The sequence below is a fragment of the Octopus bimaculoides genome, chromosome 3, assembly GCF_001194135.2.
Source record: "Octopus bimaculoides isolate UCB-OBI-ISO-001 chromosome 3, ASM119413v2, whole genome shotgun sequence".
Lineage (NCBI taxonomy): Eukaryota > Metazoa > Mollusca > Cephalopoda > Octopoda > Octopodidae > Octopus > Octopus bimaculoides.
Window position 1 is genome coordinate 49,799,287 of NC_068983.1, and position 8,885 is coordinate 49,808,171.

The 8,885-nt window shown below is 36.7% G+C and overlaps 1 long non-coding RNA gene across 1 annotated transcript in view; it reads right to left on the reverse strand.

Annotated features, from left to right (window-relative positions):
- The window catches only part of LOC128247408 (uncharacterized), a 49,994-nt gene extending 41,556 nt beyond the window's left edge, over nt 1-8,438 (reverse strand). The window contains exon 1 of the long non-coding RNA XR_008263789.1: nt 8,240-8,438. This is a non-coding gene — a long non-coding RNA (uncharacterized LOC128247408). The remainder of the gene's footprint in view (nt 1-8,239) is intronic.
- Between the last annotated feature and the right edge of the window lie 447 nt (nt 8,439-8,885).

An 8,885-nucleotide genomic window follows, 5' to 3' on the forward strand; every position in this document is an offset into this window, starting at 1 on the left:
CCCAACATCGCTTGACAACTGATGCTGGTGTGTTTACGTCCCCGTAACATAGCGGTTCAGCAAAAAGAGACCGATAAAGTAAGTACTAGGCTTACAAAGAATAAGTTCTGGCACCGATTTGCTCGACTAAAGGCGGTGCTCCTGCATGGCCGCAGACAACTGACTGAAACAAGTGAAAGAGAGTTTGTCAACGATTTTGGCAGCTCGCTGCTTTCCTTTAATGGAGTAAAATAATAATATGTAAAGTTATGGAGTAGTGAAATGTGAATGTCCTTTGGTTTTATTGCAAATTATTCCAATGAACCTGGTGTCGGAGGCCCAGCATGGTACACCCCAGAGGCAACTTTTGTTCCAAGTGACAGCGAAATTTTTATGGCAGATGGCATCATAAAACTGCAAGAAATGGAAACAAAGAGATGGGGAAAAAAAAACTTCAAGCCATAGCAAGAAGAAAAATTTGCATTCATTGCGTCTAATTTCTATTTGTTACTTTATACACAGCAATGCCAGAGATATGAACAGCCGTTATAAAATGAATTAAGCTGACGAGCTGGCAGAATTTTCAGGGCATCTGGCCAAATATTTAGCAGCATTTCTTGAGTTCAAATCCTGCCAAAGCTTCACTTTACCTGTCATCCTTCTGGAGTCAGTAAAATAATATCAGTAGATAACTGGAGTCGATTTAATCACCCTAACCCTTCCCTAAAATTGCTGGTCTGATGCCAAAATTTGAAACTATTAAAGGCAGGGAACGGAGAATTGTTGGCCGGTTGGTCAGTGTTATTTCTTCTAGCCCTTTACGTTCTGGATTCAAATTCTGCCGATGTAAACTTTACCTTTTATTGTTTCGGGATCGATGAAATAAATACCAGTGAAATACTGGGGTTGATGTAATCGAGTAACACCTTCCCAATAAAATTGCTAGTTTTGTACCAAAATTTGAAACCATTAAAGGCTGTGAGCTGCCAAACATCTCAGGGCGTCGGGTAAAATGCTTAGTGGCATTTCTTCTGCCTCTTTCCATCCGGAGTTCAAATCCCGCCGACGTCAATTTTATCTTTCATCGTATCAGGGCCAATGAAATTAGTACCAGTTGTATACTGGGTCGTTGTATTCAACTTTCTCCTCACCTCAGAACCATTAACCTTGTGCCAACATCTGAAAGTATTATGAATCAAATCATACAATCTTTACCTGTGATTATCTACCTAAATCAGAATTAAGGAAGAAAAAAAAAATCAAGTTATCTATGTTAAAATCACTTAATTGCCTGCAAACACTCTTGACAATATTCTGTAATGAACCAATACAACGACTGAAGCTAATTTTATTTCGTGGAATTTTGTTTGTACTAAACGCCCATGTTCTAGAGGCAAATTTGTTAAGAATATATATGAAGTTGTTGCAACATTAGATAAAAAAAAACTTTAGCAGTTAATACAAACACAAGTTTCTTGCCACACTACAGATAGGCGTATCTCCTAAATCAGTGCTAATGTTGCAGGCAAAATGCATTATGATTAAAGAATTTCTTTGCATTCAGCTTAGCTCTTCAAAAATCTAACACACAAGACACCCTAAATCTGTCAACATTTATTTGCTTTTTCGTTTTTTTTCTCTGATATATCTGTGTAAGAAGAGATGTTGGACTTTGTGACATTAAAAAGAAGCAGCTGGTGTTTATATTAAAAATGTGTATAACAGAGCCTGAACAAGTGCTGATGTTCTCTACTGAATAAATTATCTTCTGATTCAAAAGATGCTTCATCTTCAATGGAAAGGTAAAAGCAGTAATAATTCACTGATAAAAAGTGATCCCAGATTTCCAAAGTTTCTCTCTCTCTCTCTGTTAAAGGGGTTCACAAGGAAGATGTTATGAAAGCTGCCTTAGATACAGTCATCTTCACACATTCAACCCTTTGTCCTGTTTATCACATTTGTTACACAGGATACTTTTATTTCCTTGACATCCATGCATCACATATGATATCCAATTAAGTTTTTCTTTTAATCACCAGAATAACTTGAGACTCCTGAAAAATGAGATTTATATTACTCAAAACACATGAAACAAGGTTTAACTAAGTTTGAAAACAAGCATCGACATTCGGGACAAAGAAATGAAAATGCTTCGGACAGGCAACGAGTTAATCCCCTTGATAATCCGCCTGGGAAACTTCCCTTGGTTCTATAATACAAACGTTTTGTCTCAAAGGGAACTAAAAAAATCGGTAGACTTTTGGAATAGCTATCTCACATAAATAGGTTTTTTTCGTTAATGTCGGTGTTTTTCAATGTTTTTGTACCATGCACTTCACAATTTAAACCATAATTTTTCAATGTCTATGCTACTCTTCTCTCTCTCCTGGGAGCCATCATAAAAAAAAAAAAAAAACTTCCCCCTCGTGTTATAGTTTTTTCTGTATTATGAAACATATGCATTTGGCATGTTTAAGTGGGGTAGGTGGGTTGGAATTTAATCCATATAATTTAGATATCACAGCCAACCCCAGCATCGTATCTTTGGAACAGTAACCACCTCTAAAATGAATTTTTTTCATTTTCCTTATTTCTTGTCATTTTATTGTATTCCACATTCTGAAGTACTTGAAATTCGAATTTAACAAAAAAAGAAAGAAAAAAATCTTTCTCGACTTCATCGTACCTGTCACGATTAAAATGAAGGTTTTCGCTTTATTTTCGTTATTTTGTGTATGCTTTTTTTCATACATTTACTATATTGAAAAATCTTTCTATGCGACATAAAAACTAAATTAGAAGAAAACCATAAATATATTAACACTTTATTTACGTTGACATAATTCCCTTCAATTTAATTTTACAAACCATTATTTCATCTTCCACACAAGACAGCATCAAATAGAAAGAAATAAACAGCTATTCCGAAATCTTGCCAAACCTTCCGTCAAAATTCCAAGTTAATTTATGTTTCAAACACCTGCTTAATAAGCCTTTCTACTGTAAGCACAAGGCCTGAAATTTTGTTGGTGAGGGCCATTTATTTACTTCGACATCAGTGCTTAACTAATACTTATTTTATCGACCGCGTGAGGAGATGAAAGCAAAATCGACATCGGTTGAATTTGAACTCGGAGCTTAAAAATACATAAGATACTGCTGAGTATTTTGTCCGGCGCTTCTTTTTCTATTCTAGGTACAAGGCCCGAATTTTTTGGAGAGGGGGCCAGTCGAGTACATCAACCCCACTGCATAACTAGTACTTAATTTATCGACCCCGAAAGGATGAAAGGCAAAGTCGACCTCGGCAGAATTTGAACTCAACGTAATGGCAGACCGCTAAGCATTTCGCTCGGCCTGCTAACATTTCTTATTTCTTTATTGCCCACAAAGGGCTAAACAGAGGGGACAAACAAGGACAGACAAAGGGATTAAGTCGATTACATCGACCCCAGTGCGTAACTGGTACTTAATTTATCGAACCCGAAAGGATAAAAGGCAAAGTCGACCTCGGTGGAATTTGAACTCAGAACGTAACGGCAGACGAAATACCGCTAAGCATTTCGCCCGGTATTCTACCGTTTCTGCCAGCTCACCGCCTTCAAACATCTACTTCATAAGGACAGTTATTTTACTAAATTCTTCATTATTTTCAAAATTTATTGAAACAATGGCAGTGTATTTCAACAGAAATATGGTAACAAAAGGGTTAAATAGGAACCCATGATATTTTAAAAATTTTATTGAAGAAATAAAGCTTGAAGATAAACGCTTAAAGATAAGCCTTGTAATATCTCTTTCCTTTGTATTGTGAGGTGTTTGTCAACTAACAATATCGCGTAGAATTTTATGAGACTGTTGGGTCCTATTATTAGTTTTAAAGAAAAGGAGAGATTCTATGCCCAAATGAAAAATGATGATAACATACAAGATGTGATGTTCCATTCTGATATAATGAATCACCTACAAATTCTCAGCTTGGCACTCTAGAAGGATAAGATTGTTTATGATTTTACTCGAATAATTTTCAGCGTTCAGAAGAAAAAATTTCTAAAGAGACATATTGTCAAGAAACTTTAGTCAATTTCCTAATCTCAGCAGAAGAGTAAATTACAATATCTGATAATGGAATAGCATACAAACTGGAAGAATTCAAAAATATATTACAAGGACTGCTTGATAATTGTGTAGCTCCATTTTGCAACAAGTTGATACCATGCCCCACTTCCTTTGTAAATTCATTTCAGATAATTAAATGTTTATTCTATTATTGAACTTATTTTATACAGCGCTCAGGTACACTACAACACTTGAAAAGTTTCATAAAGAAAGGGCATAGCAAAAAGAAACCTACACAAGTAAGTTTCAATCTGACATAGTTTTCTCAAAATTTTACAGAAAATGGGTAATTTTCAATGAAACTTTCTACAAATGCCTTACAGGAGTAAATTATGATTATATCGGAATTTACCTTGAAAAAAAAAAAAAAATGGTGGGCGTGCGTACACACATATACTGACACACATCACAAAATGTTTTGAAAATTTCAAGTTTCATTTTGTGATATGTGTCAGTATATATGTGCAGTCACCATTTCTTTTCTCACATTTAAGTTCGATATAGCCGTAATGTAGGGCAGACTGGGACTAGTTGTTACACGGGCAAGTTGTTACAAGCCCATTGTTTCCAACTTCAAGAAATAGGTAGCACTCGAGTCTCTACCTCGTGAAGGCTAACTCCATAGCATCATGACTGCACAAGTGTATTGCATTGGCGGGCTGTCACTAGGAAAGGTATGGCTTAAAAAACGATTTTTTACTCCAAAAGTGAAATTTTGCAACAAAGTTATTTCCTTAACTACTAAAACATAAATGGCGTTACTGAAGAAGTTAGTTTGTGGTTCATTAGGAAGTTTTGGAAGTTGCCTTCGATACATGAAGGTGTGTCCTGGATACCATGCATTGCTAGTACTGTGTACGAGGCAATCTCTAGAAGTCCATGGTCGGGGCTAATTGTTACAGTGTATCAACTTATCCCAGGCATGTAACAACTTACCCCTTCTATTTCAGTTTAACACGCTATGCCTAGAAATTACAAAAGGAAGACTACAGGAGGGGAGGCAGCTGATTCAGAAAAGGTAAAAAAAAGGCGAAGGGAAAGTAAAGAAAAACAATTAAAGGCAAAATGAAGCAGCCTCGCAGCAAGCACGTCGCCTTGTCTGCTCAGATTGGTATTCCAACTCCCTTCCAGGAGAAAGAATGGGTGCAATGCATGATCTGTCAAGACTGGGCACACACTGATAGTACCGATGAACCACAGGACTTTCTGTGTGATCTGTGTAGTGAGAAGTTAATGGAGAACGATTCCGACTAGACAGCACAGGTAATAATGGTGAAATTGGCTGATGAGGACTCTCAGTATCAAAGTTAGGATATGAGGTGGTTCAAATCACAGTTAATTAATTAAAATAATACTTCCTAGATATTTTAAACTTGTTTGTTATCATAATTCCGAGTTAACGACAGTTGTAACAAAGTACCCCAGTAAGTATCACAACGTACCCACACTTGGGAAAAATTATTACAGCTGACATCACCTCATTAATTAGAACCTGTCTAATTAATGTTATGTAATTTATGTTTTTTGCTGGTGATAACAATAGATAGATGTTTTACTAATTAAATCTGAAAAGAAACTTCAGCTGTGTTCATTTATGTGGGTGCCAAGGCAAAAAAATGAAAAAAATGTAACTGTCTCCCTTACACCTGAAAGTCAGTTGCAAAAAAGTACGTTTTTTTGTTAAAGTTATGAGACAACAATTGTATAGGTATGCCTAGCATGCAACAGCAAGTCAAAGACAGCATTGATAATCAAAATATGCATACATAATACACAGGATAAATTGTGTAGATTTGCCAGCGACAAATAGACAGAAACGTGAACAGTAAAAAGTCAAAAAGAGCAAACGGTGCATGAGCGCGTCAGGAGTAGTGTTGGCGAATTTTGAGAAACATGGAATTTTTGAAGGATATAGTGTAATGTCAAAAGTACGTGCACAACACGAGATAAAACACGAAATGACAGAAAAAAAGAGAGCCATAAAGAGGAATGAGTGCGTAGATACGTCAGGAGTGGTGTTGGCGAATTTCAGGAAACACGAAACTTTTAAGAATGATAAAAGTATATTCATTGTAGAGAAGATAAAGCATAAAAAGACAGATAAGTGACTTATTGAGGTAGTTCAGTTCTCAAACTTCTGGTTGTATGACACGGCTAAATAAACTACAACAATGATTTAAAAAAACAAACGTACAAAACATACTCCTGTACTAACACGGCTTGCAATAATATAAGCCAAATCTCTCTCGAATCAAGTTTTCACATTGTACAAAGGCATATTCGATAATGTACTTCTATAGGCTCAAGCTCCGTTGCATGTTGTCTTGCCATATCATAAAGAACATGTAGTGAAGCCTAGAATCAGAAAGTTACAACTTCAGGAACCGAGATCAGACCATAATCAGGTGATATTCTTTAAATAACAAACAATTACCTTGTATCATGTCCCAGTTGTCCCCGCATAAAAATGAGGTTATAAAAAGGAAAGCATGCCAGAATCAGCGCAGGGGTTAGAGAAGATTCCATAGAAGACAGACGAACATAGAATTCTTGATTCCTTCTCGACCTGCATTTAAAAGAATTTCTTCACTCACAATGCACTTCTCCAAGCCAGTATCATCACCTTTAGCCACATAAATAATTAACAAGCCCGACATTGGTAACCTGCAATATTCACAGTTTAACATACCAATATAACAACACTAATTAACAAATTTCATATTGATGACCAGTGATGTTCAAGTTCATTTACTTTTCTCCACATTGGTGACTCGTCATCAGAAAGGTAGCCAAGCCCACAATCTTCCACAGTGATGATCCGGAAGTTTAAACAAGCCATCAACTATGATGACTTTCGGCAAGTGAAAAAAGGCCAGAGACATTATGTTTTATTATGGTGAGCCGACGCTTAACTACACAACTTCCACTTTACCTACAACAGAACAAACTCGTACATTGAAATCCTCGATGCTAGAAATCGCAGTTGGCACAAGCCACATAAGCGATCACTGGTTATTTCAACTCGACGCCGACATCAACAGCTGTTTTGCACAGATACATTGCGGAAGAAAGTTTTAAGGACATTATTCATGTTACATTCCATTTTATTTTCGTTTAAAACAAAAAGATCTTTTCTTATCTGCAAAAGTCATACATTCACAAACATAACTATATCCTCGCAACAGACATCTCTTTTACTTGTTTCAGTCATTTAACTGTGGCCATGCTGGAGCACCGCCTTTAGTCGAGCAATTCGACCTCAGGACTTATTTTTGGGAAGCCTAGTACTTATTCTATCGGTCTCTTATGCCGAACCGCTAAGTTACGGGGACGCAAACACACCAGCACCGGTTGTAAAGCGATGTTTTTTTTTTGGAGGGGGACAAACATACACACAAAAACATACACACACACACACTCACATATATATATATATATATATATATATATATATACGGCAGGCTTCTTTCAGTTTCCGCCTACCAAATCCACTCACAAGGCTTTGGTCGGCCCGGGGCTATAGTAGAAGACACTCGCCTATGTTCAAAGTTATTACATTTTTTTATCTGAAGCCTTCACTTGGAAATAAATTCACGTGCCGCATTCAATCCTTAAAAATGCACTAATTTTCAGCAGAATTTACTTGCAGTCAATTACATACATGCTTATTACATGATCCCCTGGACTTCTGGTATTTATACACCATCTATGGTGTTCCCTAGCAATCGTTTCCGCTTCATATAGTTGCTTTCAACGTTTACGGATTTCTAAATTTTGCTGCATTTTCTCGTGATTTTAAATAACGTACACACACACACACACACACATTTAATTACACGTTTGCCATGTTCATGTGTCGCTCTCACACGGAAGGTATACTAACCATGCTTTTCTACACCTTACTTCTAGCCAGCTACTTTATAAGACCTTGCTATGTTCACGTCCGCTATAGATATAAGTTTAAAAGGCAGCACATCCAGCATTTATTTTACGGTTTCTTTCAGCACAAAATATAAGCACTGCATTGTTCTTTAAGGCATACTTGAAACTTCTCTGTCTCTCTCTCTCTTATTGCATGTGTCCCCAATACACTTTCGCTCACATTGACTATATATGAACAATATTTTATTTGGTTACTTACATTTTCAGATGCATTCCTTTTGTAAGAAAATTCCTTGCCATGTAGCTGTATTGTCGACCAGTTTTCGCTACAATTGTCATCTTTATTCGCTTTCCGTCCAAAGCTCACTGGAGAGAGACTGGTGTAGAATCGCAATCTTACAACTTTAGTAAATAGGAGCATACTACACATAGATCAGGCGATGTGCTCTGAATATCAACCAATCAGCTTGCAGGAATATTATCCCATATTATAAAATGTTCTATCATGTACAAGTTGTTCCGTTTCCGCACAAACAAATGGGTTTAAAATGAAAGCGCGCTAGAATCAGCGCAGACGTTAGGGAAGATTCCAGAGAAGATAAACGAACACAAGATTCTGTTCCATTATGGTTGCGCTGCGGCCAAGCTGCAGCAATTAAAATTAATACATATATTCACAAAGCGCGCGCACATGCATATATCGGCGGAAAACCACTATGTAGATGACGCTAAACAAATTTGCATCCCTCATATACATACATACATACATATGTAGCGTACCCTCGATAATTTTTTATTATGATCACTATGGATCGGATAAAAAGATGTGTACAATACAGGACAAACAAATAAACAAACTGTATGAGTTCTATGCAAGCCTCACCTTCATTTGATAGTCCAGTTGG